The sequence below is a fragment of the Rhineura floridana genome, chromosome 1 (assembly GCF_030035675.1).
Source record: "Rhineura floridana isolate rRhiFlo1 chromosome 1, rRhiFlo1.hap2, whole genome shotgun sequence".
In the NCBI taxonomy this organism is placed as follows: domain Eukaryota; kingdom Metazoa; phylum Chordata; class Lepidosauria; order Squamata; family Rhineuridae; genus Rhineura; species Rhineura floridana.
The window spans coordinates 260321811-260338121 of NC_084480.1; the positions used below are offsets into that span (position 1 = coordinate 260321811).

The 16311-nt window shown below is 38.6% G+C and overlaps 1 protein-coding gene across 6 annotated transcripts in view; it reads right to left on the reverse strand.

The window, feature by feature from the left end:
- Positions 1 to 16311, reverse strand: part of PLAG1 (PLAG1 zinc finger) — a 49984-nt gene that overhangs the window by 31996 nt on the left and 1677 nt on the right. For 4 of the 6 annotated variants that reach the window (XR_009759356.1, XM_061599120.1, XM_061599173.1 and 1 more), the window contains exon 2: positions 3349 to 3458. The exons of 1 other annotated variant lie outside the window; for it this stretch is intronic. The gene's annotated coding sequence lies outside the window, so the exon portion shown is untranslated. The remainder of the gene's footprint in view (positions 1 to 3348; positions 3459 to 16311) is intronic. One more of the 6 variants, XM_061599126.1, reaches the window with a different exon arrangement.

The following is a 16311-nucleotide window of genomic DNA, read 5'->3' on the forward strand; positions in this document are numbered from 1 at the left end:
TGCCTTTTCCTTGTTATCTGTCAACATTTTGCCATCCTCATTGAGCAGCAGTCCCACCGTTTGCTTGGTCTTTCTCTTGCTTCAAACATATCTGAAAAACCCCTTTTTGTTGTTCCTCGCTTCCCTTGCCAGCAGCCACATTGGCTTTTTCCGATGTCTTCCATTTTTCTTCCTCTTTGGAATTGTTTGTGATTGCACTTTTTGTAATACGTTCTTCATGAACTCCCACACTTCTTGGGCTCCTTTTTTCTTTAGTCTATCTAGCCATGGGATCCTACCCATCATTTCCCTGAGCTTGCTAAAATCGGCTTTCCTGAAATCCAAGGTCCATGTTGACTATATTCTTCTTTGGCTTTCCCCAGAATCCCGAATTCCAGCATTACGTGGTCACTTTCCCCCAAGGTACCGACCACTTTAATTCCCGTGAACAATTCGCCCGTGTTAGTTAAGATCAGGTCCAGGATTGCCGATCCCCTTGTTCCTTCTTCTACTTTTTGAAAGAGGAAATTATCAGCAAGGCCCATCAGGAATTTGTTGGAGGCTTGGTGCTTCGCAGAGTTTGTCTCCCAGCAGATATCTGGATAGTTGAAGTCCCCCATCACTACTACTTCTTGCCTCCTTGAGATTTCAGAGATTTGTTTGAGAAAGGCCTTGTCTACCACCTCTTCTTGGCCAGGGGGTCTGTAGTAGACACCTACTACCATGTCGGTTTTATTTGTTTCTCCATTTACTTTTACCCAAATGGTCTCTATCGGACCACTTTGTTCACTCTCTTGGATTTCCATAGAGGTGTATTTGTCTTTGATGTATAACGCTACTCCCCTTCCTTTTCTGTTGCTTCTATTCTTTCTGTAGAGTTTATATCCTTGAATGGCTATATTCCAATCATGGGAGTCATCCCATCAAGTTTCTGTTATCCCTATGAAGTCATATTTGCCTTGATGCACTAAGACTTCAAGCTCCCCTTGCTTGTTTCCCAAGCTCCGCGCGTTGGTATATAGACAGCAGAAGTCTCTTTTGTCCCGATTGGATTCCTCCGTTAATGTACCGTGAGCTTTGCCATGCATCCCTTTCTCTCTCCCAGTGTCTCCTGTACCCTTCAAATCGCTGCGTTTACAACCTGCTGTTTTTGGATCGGTCTTTAAGCTATCATCTCCATCCCCCAGAGGCTTTAGTTTAAAGCCCTCTTGATAAGTTTTGCCATACTTCTGCCAAAGAGATTCCTCCCAGTCCTCGTGAGGTGCAGCCCATCTCTTGCCAACAGTCCCCCCTCCAAGAAGCTTAGACCATGGTCCCAGAATCCAAACCTCCCCCGTCGACACCATCTGCGTAACCAGTCGTTGACCTGCAGTATCTTCCTTTCCCTTTGTAGTCCTCTATCCTTCATGGGAAGAATTGACAAGAAGACCACCTGCGCCCCAAATGCTTGACCTTCCTACCCAGAGCCTCATAGTCCGAGGTGATCTGTTCCAAGGTGTTTCTGGCCATGTCGTTCGTGCCCACATGGATGAGGAGAAAGGGGTACCTATCTTGTTTCCCAATGAGCCTCGGCAGGTTGTCAGCGACGTCCCGGATGCGCGCCCCAGAGAGACAACAGACTTCTCGATTCATTTTGTCCGGCTGGCATACCAGTGCCTCTACCCCCCTGAGCAACGAGTCTCCAACAACCAGCACCCTCCTCTTTTTGCCGCGAGCAGTGGTAGCATCAGCTTCCTTCTTCCGGGGTGTGGAGTCTTCCTTTGCAGTCAGTGTCTCTTGATGCAGGTGAGTTTGTTGAGGCTCTTCAGAGGTGCTGTCTGCCGACAGACACTGAAAGCGATTTGTTAGTTGCATCAGTTCTGAATCCCTCCTGTTTTTCCTTGCCCTTACAGTGACAGTCCTCCACGGGGATTTGTAGCTGTTGCAGTCCTGTTCTTCCTTGTCACTTTCTTTCTGTACTTTGTGTCGCTCCCTTAATTCCTCTTGTGTTCTATCGAGGAAGTCCTCATCTTCTCTGATAAGTCGCAGGGTGTCTATGCGTTGCTGCAGCCCCCTAACCATTTCTTCTAGGAGCGCCACCAATCTGCACTTGCTGCAAGTGTAATCACGTCTGGTTTCTGTTAAGAAGATGATGGCCACCAACTTGGATGATTTTAAAAGAAGATTAGATGAATTCATGAAGGATACTAGTAATGATGCTTAAGTACTATTTCCAGTGTTAGAGGAAGTATGCTCCTGAATACCAGCTGGTGGGGAACACAAGTGGTGAGCATAGACACCTCTCTGACCACAGGACACTGGACCTGCTGGGCCTTTAGTCTCTTATGTTATATTTAATCACTATGGGGCGTATCAGACTAACTCATACCCAGAGCAGACTCAATGAAATAAATTAGTTTTAGTAATGAACTTAAATTCATTCATTTCAATGGGTCTGCTCCAAGTATGATTTAGTCTGATATCCTCTGTTTCTCCCACCTGACAATCACACATGGTAAGCAACATCACCTACTATTCCATCAGCTCTGTGGGGAACCCAGATCCTTACTGCTCCTCCTTTTCCTAAACTATTTCTATTCCAGCTACTTTTGGAAGATCTCTTGTGCCTTAATTTGCTCCCCCACTCCATTCTCAGGAAGGATACTTATTTTTTCCTTGTGTGCTGCATCTTTTAGACTGCAAGCCTGTTTTTCTTTTTAATTAATGTGTAGGCTCTAGGAGCCTTTTTGACTGAATATTGTGGTAAAAATGCTTTAATAAATAAATACTAGACAGTTGCACTTGGAAGGAGGACAATCAGCAGTGGCCGATAGCTTTCTAGAGTTAAAGCATTAGATGTTGACACCAGGCATTTGATCATTTCTATGGTCCCAGATGACTACTGCAACTTTTCTATAAGGAACTGCGTAGTAATCCACCAAGTATTACAATAAATGAGTTGATTTTCATTTATTTGAGCTGCCTTCTGTTTCTAGATAGCTGTAGCCTCTGTAAGGTGTATACTGGAGTTATGGTGGCCTACATACCAAACAAGGCACCTGGTCTGCAGGGTCCTTTGATCTACAAATCTGCTATAGTATCATCTTTCTATTACCCACATATAGTCACTAGTCAAGGAGCTTTTTTGTTACTTTTCACGGTAAGTGGTGAAATGTGAGCAAGAGGAAAAAACCTTGGTGCTGGCTTTTATTTACATCCTACATTTTCTGCTACAAAAAAAAGTAAAAGTGGGCATAAATAAAAACAATGCAATCTAAAAACAAGAGATTTTACAATAAGAAACACACCAAGGGAAAAAAGCATATGGTAAAATCAACAGACAGCAGTTATCAGCCAGCAGTAAATGCTCTCAATAACATTTTAACCCACCAAGAGAAATCTAGTTGAGATGAGGCCAGGTCTACCTTGTCTGGCAAAGTTCCACAACGTGGGCATCACTATGAAGAAGGTGAAGCCTCATGCCCTTGCAGCACTCACATCTGTAAAAGACAGGGCATGGAGGTGCTTTTAGCACATGTTATTCATATCAGCAAATTTCAAGTGTGTATTCTGCTTAAACAGTACAAGCTTATTGAAGCAACAAAATAGCACACTATCTTGGGAGCTGCTCTAGAAGGCTGAACATCTGGTCAGTTGGCACACACTAATTTGTGGACTATGTTAATCACAGATTGGCAGCTACTTTCATCAGGTACCAACATCATACCAGACTAGAATCTAACATAGCACAATCTGAACATTTGTGAAATAGCACACTTTGTGATTGAAAAGACATTGTGTTAGATTGGTCTTGAATTAGTCCATCTTGGATTAGTCCATTAACTAACTATAAGGAACAAATTCAATTCCCGTGTATTCAAATGGTAAAGCTTAAGCTGGGCTTCAATGGCTCTGCAAACCTCCCAACAACTGTCTTACTTAAATTATATATTCTCAGTATAGCTTGGTATTCGGCATTCAGATATTGTGCTATGGAGATTGTGCTATGGAATCTACTGTTAGAAATCACAGTTTTATAACCAAGTCTAGAACTCAACCTTCATATGAAATAGTACATATGGGACAGAAATATCAACATATATATCTTTTCTAAGAATGGGTTCACAGAACTAAGTGGTCAACTAAATTTAATTCTGGTATTAAAACTTAGTAAAAAGGACAAGGACATCTGAACAGATAACCATGGAAAGGGTTGCATGAATATCTGACTGCTCTCTCTTGTATCCAACACCTAGAATTATATTTTTATAAATGTATGGACACATTTAAACTTTTAGAAGGACTATGTTGACCCGTTTCCTTTAAATTTTTGCTGAGGCTTGATCAAATTTGGATAAAAATATTTTTTTTCCTTGTTGAAGCAACAGGTTTCAGCTTATTTAGTTAATTTGGTGACAAATATTGAAATTTTCTTATATGTAATTCCCATTCCTGTTGCAAGACTTCTATGATTTCAGTTTTTGCATGTATTACATGATGTTATCACTGTTCTTAATTAAAAAGTACACATTTGAAACAGTGTGGCATAACTGAATAATCTAACAATAAAACTGCTATGTAATGAGCTGCTTGATAAGTGGGAATGTCAACCCAATTCAGTTTTGCAACTTAATTTTAGCATGCAGGGCTCCAAAATCATTTATCCTTACAGAAACCCTTGACATAGGTTGAGAGGAAAAACCTGCTTAAGTTCACTTAAGCAACTGTCATGATTTTGCAGGGGTTTCAAACCCACATTTCCCAAGGCAAAGTCACTTTATTCATTTACTACACCATACCAGTCAAAAATATACAAATTTCTTTGATCAAAATGAACATATAATGGTTCTTTAATCAAAGGCCACTTACTACTGTGAGTAATGTTTGTGATCACAAGCAGAACCTGATCTCTATAATGTGTGAGAGAGGGGCACCAACTGGATTCCACCCTATGGATTTAATCCAACAAAATCATGGAGCAAGTGGAACAACCTCTGCAAGTCCAATGGAACTCCCCCCCCTTCCACCACATTCCTCTAAATCTGCTTTCTTGGTTCCCCCAGCCCTTGAAGAGCAGATGTGAAGGCACTGCAGATGTAAAAGAAAGGAGGAGTTCTGTTGAGCTTGCAGAAATCATTTCATTTGTGCAATGATTTTGTTGGATTCAACTCAATCTTTTTAAGATCTGTAGAATATAAATGGCCATAATTGCACGTAGAGCTATTGTGCATTAAAAAAACACATTAGTTCCAATGAAGTTGGGGTTTGAATAACCATGCACTGTACCGTATCAAATATTTATAGAACATCTGATGCTACTTCTACTATGTGCAGATCCAAATTTCATACCAAACTATTTACTGTATTTAAAATTTATAGATTGCCTTTCATTGTGTAAAGTAAAGCTAGTACAATAGAACAATAAAATATAAACCAGACTATCCAGAGTTCAGTAAAGCCAGTTATAATGATCAGGGTCTAGGTATACGCTCATGAATAGATACGTTTCTATCAACCAGCAGAACACTTGCACTGCCGATAGCTAAAGACTTTTTTCTTCCGGCAGGCCTTTGGAACTGAAGGCTTTAAGGGTAGTGATTGAAGAGGGTGCTGTATGTTATTGTTTTACTTGTATGCTCTTAAACTGGGTTGCAGTATTTGAAGTATGTGTCTAACTGGTTTTAACATCTTAATAGTTTAATTGTTTTAATGCTGATCTTTATATGTTTATATGTTTTATATGTTCTTAATGATATGTACTTACTTTCATCTGGAAGCCGCCTTGAGTTCCAGTGTGGAAAAAGGGCAGGGTATAAATAATAATAATAATAATAATAGGTACCTGTCATATCTCTAAGGGGTGGCCTTTGAGTCACATCTCTGCTAGATATGGCACAATAAGGGCCTCAGACAGAGATGTGAAGGCCCAGGGAAAAAACAGAAACATTCAGAAAAAAATGGTTCCCCCATTTTTTCCTGGGCCTTCAAATCTCTAACCTCAGACGATGATTGCAGTGACTAGGAATGTATGCAGTGTATGGAAGGAGGCACTCTTTCAGATAGCCTAGCCCTAAGCTATTCAGGGCCTGGTCCTAACAAAGCCTTAAAACTCTGCTCCGTAGTGAACAGGCAGCCACTGCAATTCCTTCAGCGTAAGTGTAATATGTCCACTAAACATCCTACCCACAGCATTTTTGCATGAGCTCGATTCCAACCTGTCAATGGAGTCCCAAGCAGCTTCTGTGGCTAGGAGCGCTTATGCCCAGGTTAGGCTGGTTTGCCAGTTACAGCTGTCCTGGACTATGACAGCTTCGTCTCTGTTGTTCACACTCTAGTGATCTTCCACTTGTACTACTATAATGCGCTCTATGTGGGGCTGCCTTTGAAGATGGTCCAAAGGCTGCAGCTAGTGCAGAATGCGGCTGCTAGATTGATAAGTTGGACAGCCTGATGGGACCATGTGTCCCTGGTCCTGAAAGCACTGTACTGACGGCCAGTGAGCTACTGAGCCCAATTCAGTGTGTCAGTACTAGCATACAAAGCTCTAAATGTCTTGGGATCCAAGTACCTAAAGGAGCAACTCCCTCAATAGCAACCATCTCAGGCCCTAGATGGAGAGAGGAGGCCTTACTGGTTGTGCCACCTCTGGTTGCTGCCCAGCTGATATCCAACTGAGACAGGGCATTTTGGTGGTGGTTCCCTCTTTGTGGAATGCCCTCCCTGTGAGGTACACCTGTCTCCCCTATTACTGATTTTCAGCAGAAAGTTAAAAACATCCCTGATGATGGTTGACAGATACTAATTTCACAGTTGCCATGGCCAGTAACTGTGAGGGTAGGTGCTTGTTTTAAATGATTTAGATGATTTTTAATTGTTTTAAATGTGTTCTTCTTTGATTTTAAGTTGTACTGTTTTAACTTTTCGCTGTTTGCTCCTTAGACAGAAAGGGTGGAATACACATTTAATAAATAGCAATATCAGCTGCAACTTCTGAATCAACCCTAAAGAGTAGCTCCACATAGAGTGCAGTGCAATAATCTAATCTAGAGGTTCCTAAAGCATGAGTAACTGTGGCCAAATCAGCTCATCCATGAAAGGGTATAATTGGCACACCAGCTGTGAAAAGCAATCCAAGTCACCAAGGTCACCTGAGCCTCCAGGGATAAAGATTGATCAAGAAGCACCTCCAAACTAACAGGAATTCAACCCCATCTAGAATAGGCAGACCATTCAGTTTACAAACCCCAAAACCACTCATCAAAACCTGACACCAATTCAGAACACGCAAGGCTACACCCAATTCAGATTTAACAGAGAAATGGAACTAGACATCATGCTAGACAACACCATGCTCCAAGACTTGACAATTTCATATATAGTAGGGCCCCGCTTTATGGGGATTCACTAATGCGGTGGTCTCAATTAGACGCAATTAGACTAAAGCCCCACTCATACGGCGCTTGTTCCACTTTTACGGCAGTTTGGGGGCATCACACGCCATTCTATTCAATGAGTTCTGCTTTTCGGCGGGGGTCCGGAACATAACCCGCCGTATGAGTGGGGCCCTACTGTAGAGGTTACACAGTGCTGGAGACAATATGGTACCCTGCAGCACTCCACAGCAAAATTGCGAAGGGGAAAAGTTATAGTTACCCAATATAATTATTTGACACTGGCCCCTTAAGTAGGAACAGAACTACCACAATATTGTTCATTCACCCTAAACCCACAAACAGCTCAGGAGAACCCCATGGCCGGTATGAAAAGCCACCATGAGACTGAATAACAGTAATAGGGTTACAGTCCTCTGTCGCTCTCTCAACAAAGGTCAATCATCAGGGCAAGCTAAGCCAAATTGGTCCCCACACAAAGCCTAAGCCTAGACTGGCATGTGAACAGATAATCAGGTTCCTCCAGGAGAGAACTGAAAATAATAGTAACATCTAAGATACCAGAATAAGATTGAGTTTGCTTCTGCTGCCCTGATGCTAAATACATTTACTTGGGAATGAGCAGCTTTTTGTTGTAGAAAAGAATAATATATTTTAACAGCAAAAATAATAAAATGAGCACCTGTAACAATGTACATGCCCAGCTAGCTGCCAATCATCTATAAAAGGCTTTTGAAAATAAGAAAAAAAGAATGCTGATGCAACACCTGTTTGCTGCTGCTCCTATCTACCACTCTGGTTAGTCATATTTATTTGTTTTGACAATTTATATACTGCTTAATGATAACAGTCTCTAAGTAGTGTACAAGTAACTCAATACAATGAAAATAAAAATATGTTAAAACTATAAAATCAGAATTCAGTTAAAATGCTTGTTGGAATAAAAAAAATCTTCAATAGGCAATGGAAGTTCAACAGATAGGAAGACTGCCTGACCCCAACTGGGAGGCAGTTCCATAAAACTATGCCCGCGTACAGCTCCTGGTGAATATGATCCATGCATCTGAGAGACTTATGGGCCGAAGTGCCCTGGGGTTCAGTCCCAAGGTCCAGCTCTTAGCTGCAGTATGGATTTTAATGGCACCCTCACCCCTGCAAGGGGGGGGGGATGGTGCTGCAAGACCAACTTTGGAGCAAAGATGAGATTGAGTGTGTGTCAGGTCAATGACACACTGAAACAGCCCCATGGTTTTCATGGAGGCCATGAAGTCCCAAGTGAGCAAGGATGTCCCAGAGCAACTCCAACACCACCTTGGAGACTACCTTGGCAATCTCGGTCAGGGAGCCTGCTGGACAATAGGGTGGTTGGCATACCAGCAACACTCCTAGTCTGTCTTGATGATCCTACACCAGACTCTCAAAGCCTGTTCCAGAATAGGAAAGTTACCTAGCCAGAGAAATTAATTTTATGGACTACAGGAACCTTGCAGACATGTGTTCCTCCAATTTGGGCTGGTTCTGTGTCAAGAAACTAGAGGAGCAAACTTGAATAAGATCTATCCTGCTTAAGTCTCAGAAATACATGCCAGGTTGGCTCCTTCATGAGTAGTCTTATTATGAACCAATCTGGTGCTAAATAGCATCATCACCATCATAGCAGAAGACCCAACAGCAAAGCTACAATATGACAATGATAGGGGGAGGATCAGAAAACAACACAGCCTTTATATGGCCATGTCCCCTTCTATGCAAATGACCCTCTTCTCTACCTAACATGACACCTTCCTTTGCCTATAATCACCGGAATCAGGGAACCTCTTCACTACCATATTCCCACAGACACATCCTAGAACACAATCACCATTCTACTCCACCCATCCTCACAATATTAATTCTCAGTATCTAGTCACACACATAAAAGCACTCAACAAAAATCTCATCCAACCACTACCAGCTCATAACCCTCCAAAGGATACCAGCTCTACCTAGCAGCCATTACAACAAATCTATTCCCAGCCCATTCAGTTTTCATTACCATAACACATATCCTCAATCACTCACCATTCATTAAAAAGAGCCCAGCTTGTCTCACCCTAGTTGAAGATTTCCAACCACCACGTGATTCCTATTCTAATCCAGGAACCCTTCCCATGCACACCACGTACAACCACTAAAATTAAAAGGGGAGTGTCCTCACATATCTCTAAAGGAGAAACTCCCCTTTAGTGTCACCCTCTTTGGGGCTACCCCTTCTCAAGTAGCCCACTAGCAGCAACCCACTGCTTTACAGCAGTGCCACTTATATCTTCATGGGTCCTGAAGGTCCCAAGTAGCCGGATTTCACTGTCACCACCTCTGCCTAGTGGTTCTCCAGCAAGTATTGCTACTCAGCAGATAGTCTCAATCAAGCAAATGTTGAAGGTTGTTGGGTTCTGGAGTGGGCAGGTGTTTAAACAAATTAGGTTACTAAAACAAATCAGTAAGCATGGTGGATATGGTTGGCCATTTCATTAAAAAGCCACATAATATTCTTGTTTCAAACTAGCCTTCCTCTTAATGCCATTGGGTCTGGTGTGGTCAGTTGTTAATGGAACTGGACTATAATAGCAATCAGTCCAGTCACAAAGTCATAGAGCAGTTGTAGGGAAACATTTCGCCTTCTTTGGTTTTGCATGAGAATTAAAATTATTTTTTCTCCTTCCCAAATATTAGGAACAGAGCAGGCTATAAAAATCACAGTATATACTACTGATACAGTAGGGCCCCGCTTTACGGTGTTCCGTTTTCCGGCGTTCCGCTGATGCGGTGACTTTCAATTAGGGGAAATTCCCCATTTTAAAGCTGATTTTGCGCTTTTGGGGCATTTTTGCATGACGCGACCCATTATAGTCAATGGGTTCCGCTTTACGGCGGGGGCCTGGTCCCTAACCCGCCGTATAAGCGGGGCCCTACTGTAGTATTAAGTTTGTTTGCTGTAATAGCAAGCACAGATGTACTTGGCAATATTGTCTTTCAGTGGATTGAAATGCATGTCAAATTATCTAGAGGGAGAAAAGTTTTTATACTTTAATCTATACATACTTCAGGTATGGACACTGAATAAAATACACCAGATCTAACTGAATTGGCATTTTCTATAAGCATGCAATGCTGGAGCTGTTCTTTAGATACATGGTTCATGGTTTCTTAAAAGTCCCCTAGAGGAAAGCAATTAAACCTGCATCAACTATGCTCTCTTCCAACAAGCAAAATCAGATTTAACAGTCTGCTTGATGTGACAGGAAAGTTTAATTCCAGAAGTTTTTTAAAAATTTGTACTTAGTAACATTACTATTGCTTTAAACATTGACCTAGCTTTTCTGACCAGGCAAATAATAGTCCTGTGCTAGCTAAGAGTACTAAATAATTTGTTGTGGAACTAGAACTTATATTGAGCTTTCCAAGATAAAGCCTCAAGCAAAAATATTGGTATTTTGAAGAAAACTTTTAGTATCAAAATATACACCACTATTTAATACCCTAATGCATATTTTACATATTAAGCTACAGATAATTCTTATAACATGATTTGCCAGTTATCAAGTTTACAATTGACATTTAATATTAAGTATAAAAATATTCCCACTTTTCTAGAACAAAAATATTTTCTATAATTCTTTTCAAACACATATCTGAATTTCTCCTGGCTGTTAATTCTAAACAAATCTTGATCACCAGTATGTAACTAAGATATCTAAAAGAGTCATATGTTAACAGTAGCATAGTATATTCAATTTTCATTACATGCTACCAGGATTGCTTTATTACGTATGATAATATACCTCATACAATATGAGGTAACAAAACCAGTTCCTTCCACTTCTCACAATGTAATTGCAGAATGTTGCAGCAATCTCTCATTAACCAAACATATTCAAGCAACAAACAATTCAAGAACACTTTTAAACGAACATGGAATATCATTATTACACATTAAATTTTTTTTTGTAAGACAGTATATTAGTGACTTGACCAGCACTTAAAAAAATTAACTACTGGCTACAAATCAGTAACATCATTTGTAATTAAAATCAAAGATCTATGCTTAAAAGCTGCTTAATGGCAGAAATTCAATATACCCATCTATATCCACAGTAATTTGAGTTTATGATGTTATCACAACACACAAATTAAGGTCTGTTGAAAATTAATGAAACCAGTTCACCTTGTCTACATATGAATCAGAAACCAGTTCACCTTGTCTACATATGAATCAGAAACCAGTTCACCTTGTCTACATATGAATCAGATCTTAGCTTTTAAAAAAATAGCATTTGTATAAAAAAGGTGACAACTAATTCCCATTAAACACTTTCTAATCTGATTTCTAGGGATATTCTCCACAAAGCGACACATTTGGCACAACAAGTGCAAATACGATTATAACAGCTTCTTGCAAGACACTTTCTCCCCATGCTGCTTGTCTTAATTTTTCCATAAAAGTATGTTTTTTTCTTAATTCTCCCTCACTTTTCTTCTTAAACTCTTAACATTTTAACTAATGGAGTATGAATTCTATTCTGAATAGTATGACTTGTTAGCTCACATTCATTTTAAAGAGACATTATTTGTTTTGCAAATAATCTGTTTTATTTTCTTCTTGCAAATTATACTAGGTCACTCTATATTCATTTACACATTTTAAGATTATATGGGTTGTGGAGCTGGCAAGAGGTATGCATACACATGCAACATTCTAATATGTATATTCCTTAATACAGAAAATATGTTAGAATGTATTGAGAAGAGTAAGCAAGCTTGTTTTATAAACTAATATTAACATGACTGCATCATATTTCCTTTCAAATTTGCTATAAATTCATATGCTGCCATCAAAAAATCCCGTAACAATTCTGTAGTAATTTAAAATACAAAACATAGGCAGTGTAAATTCCAACAATTGTATTGATCATGAGTGCTCAAAGAACCCAGGACTTTCAATTAAGACAAAAATTTTGAAAAGTAAATTCTTAGAAATGAGATTCTAAAAGTTATTTCTGTCATATCTTAAGACATATTGAAAAATATATATGCCAAGTATAGGTAGCTAAAATATAAGATTCCAATCAAGCAGTTATGTACAAAACCAAACACTTAACATTTTTTACGGCTTACTCAGTGCTGAGTTTTCATATGTCTGTTGTACAGCTACAGCAATAGCTACAGAAGTTCAGACAATAATGCCTTACAGAAAAAAATTAATTTTTACTTATACAATAGCAAACAAAATTCATACACCATTAGAAGAAAAATTATACTAATATTTCCAGGGAAAAGGTCACATATTCCGCCTATTCAAATTCTATCTACAAATCCATCCCATCTACAAACCAAGAGCTAGACTACAATTGCTTCTTATGTTTTCTTCCTAATACAGACATTCTCCATTATTGATATGTTTTTACTTGCTTAATGCAGTAACCATCCATCATGTGTTAAGATTTCAAACACATATTTAATGTTAGATCAGTACAAAATATTAGATTATCCACATATTTGAATTATTTTACATTGTTCTACAAGGCTTTTTAAACAGTAATCCGTTAAATATGGTCAATATTTCATATGGACAGATAATACATCTTTCTATCAAATCAAATGAATGGTATCAGCAGATATTTGCTTACAGAACCATATCATTATCATCATCTATTTAGACCACTACAGGGCATCTCATGAAGGGTATGAACACTATATATAAAAATGTAAGTTCTGTATAATCAAAATAATTTTTCAAAATGCTTTTATAGTATATCATTAAGTGCATAAAAATATTAACGTTTCACTATTAAGGACAGATGATTACACCACTATAAGGTGCTTTTCTATGACTATTCAAACTAGAAGGCAAACTTACAACAGAAAGGAATTAGATGAATTCATTAAAGTGAGCAGCTTCAAATATCTGTTCTAACAGAGTAGAATTGGTGAGGCAAGGCACCATTTTAACAAAAAAAGGTTAGTAAGAGGATGACTATTAAATGTAGTTAAAATTTATACACACCAAACATTTAAAACCTACAACAAAAAATTGAAAAGCTAATTTAGACTTCAAAGGTTTTGCTTAAGACAAATAGTATGACAGAGAAGTCTGGTCATTAAGATTCACTGAAGAACCCTTACAACGTGCAGTATGTAAGAATATGGATTTTCACATTATATGAATTCTAAAACATTTCAATTAAAAACATTTAACTAACCAACCAAAAGTTTGATACAAATGCTCAATAGTTTTAACAAACTTAAATGTTCTCAAAAATCAATACAGCTTTACCAGCAACCATAAATTCATTTGTTTTAAAGAGAAAGCGTTTCAGGCTATTTTAATTCTCAACAAAATGGTAAGAGCTCAGATGTGTTCTACCAATAGTTACTTTTCTCAGTCTCCTTACTATTAAATGTATTGCTGAAACAGGCATTCAAAATTAAAGGCATTAAAGGTTCTCTATTTATGGAGAGCTTTCATGAGAGGGAGGAAAATAAAATTCAAATTGGAGGGTTCGGAACTATGAATTTCTTTGACAGTGTCTTTACTATGATACTTGGTATTTGTACAGCAGGTACAACTAAGACAATACATCTCAAGATATTAAAATACAAGTTTTGGACTTATCTATTTATGTATGGCACACACTTACTGTTATTGCCCATTATGAAATGTGTGTGTTCACCAATAGTGTATAAAATGTATTCAGGATAAGAACTGAATACAGGTTCATTTCCAACTTATCCTAGATGCACTTATGAGCTTGATGTCTAACTGGTACATTAACATTACTTATCTACAAACACTAGTTATTTAAGTGGCATTCTTTAAACATATAGCATGTGTCAGCCATTTGCCAAGTTTGTTTGCTTTCAGATCTTTTCTATTTTAATTAAATGGTAAAGCTTATGGTAAAAATAGAGAAATCTTCTGTAAAAAGAAATGTGCCTATAATTAATTTAACAGATTAATCTTCCCCCTAATGAATCTATCCATTCTCTAAAAAAAATTGATGAGATTTAATTTTTGAGATTGAGCTACTGAAATACTTGGTGCTTTCATGCAAAAATCTGAAGCCATACGATTATCCAAGCCAATAATAAACTACTGCACAATACAAAAGAGACACAGGACATCTATCATTACAACTGCGATCCTATGTATATTGCAGCATCAAGCCTCCTCAACTCAATGAGACTCATGTAAAAATGCATAGAAACATGTTACACATCTAACAGAAAATTAATTTGCTATATACAGAACAAGGAAATATAACTGATGAAATTTCTCTCAAAGTTCAGTCCATCTCTTTGGTTAGAATACCTCCTAACGGAGTTGAATTTAGATTTACATCTAGATAGTGAAAGAGCACATCACTTTAAAGAAAATGTAATTGTGCATGAGAAACACAAAATCTGGTAACAAGAGATTTTTGAAAAGCTATTCTACTGTCCAAGAGCTTTTCAAACATTTAAGTCAAGTCTATATAGACAAAGTTTCACATCACAGAAGCTGCACATGTATAAAAATGAGTAGCAGTATTTATCATTGATCCTTTCTTGGAATTTGCCCCCCTCCCAAATTTATTCTCAAGAAACAAATAATAAAAGCACACCTAATCAAGATCTGCCTCAATGTTAGTTCATATTTCAATAAAACCAAATGTATGGATGTTTCACAAATTTGTAATATAGCAATTTAGAATATGGCATATATTCAAACCCTTTGAACACTGTCTGCAGGCTTGAAACAAACAGGTTTGCATTTTTAACCAATGCAATAAAACTGAAGATATTCAAACACAAGTTATCAACGTATCTATGTACAAAATGGCTTTGAAATTATACGGTAAAGGCCATTAGATTTCAGGTATCCCTTCAGGGAACTGAAAACTAGCAGAACAATACTATAATTCAGGTTACTTCTACACACACCATTCCAAAATCTATTTCCAAAACATAACAATGGAATTAAAATTCAACCACCACACCACACTTATGAGTTACATCACAGGTAAAATCTGCTAGGTCTAAACAGTATCTATCAATTTTTCGTACAAAGGGATAAGCCAATCACTATCTACACCACAAGAGCCCCATTGGAGTTAATGCAATCCCACCAGTGAAAGGAGTCACTAATTTGCCTTCTGAGTTTGATTTATGGCTTTACACTTTTACAAATCCAAGACGACTGTAGCCAGAGATTCTTCATAGGTGAGGATAGCTAGAAGGAAAGAGGAGCTGTCTCTTTAAGATACCCTGCTCTGTCCCTGATCCCACGTGGAAACCTACATCAGCAGCACTTTCGTGTTTAATTCATGTGATGCAAGTTGAGGCAGCATTTTTATCAATAAAACGAGAAAACTGCAGATTACATTATTCCCGGGACACTGAATAGGTGAAATAGCAGGTTAGAGAAAGTCACCAGTTCTCTTCCAAATACTATGTGTATTTTTTAATTTCCCTATGGCACGCTGCTGCTAGCCCATATTACGCTAACAGAATGCACTTTACAGACAGTAGACACAAACACGGAGATCCATAGGCAACGAAAAGGTACTCCATAAACCGGAAAGATTTGCTCTTGTGGATTACATATCATAATTAGATCGGGAGAAAGGCAATACATAGGTATTGCATTTCGCGCCAACTCCCCCTTCTTCCACATGTGCCCCCCCAACAAACAAAAGGCAAGAAAACCAAGGTACAAAGTTGGCAAATGGTAGCATTTATCTACTTTGCAATCGCTCCTTATTGCCCCAAAGTTGTGCAGTTCGTGCATTCCCCCCTCCCACCGCCATTAAAGGGAGAAAGGGGATTTTCATGTTCTCGCATTGTCGGGAACGAGCTGCTTTTTGCCTTTCCAAAGCAGTCAACAACAAAAATAGGCATCAATTTTAACTCCTTGTTCTCTGAGAGCTGAAAAACCGACGTGAGA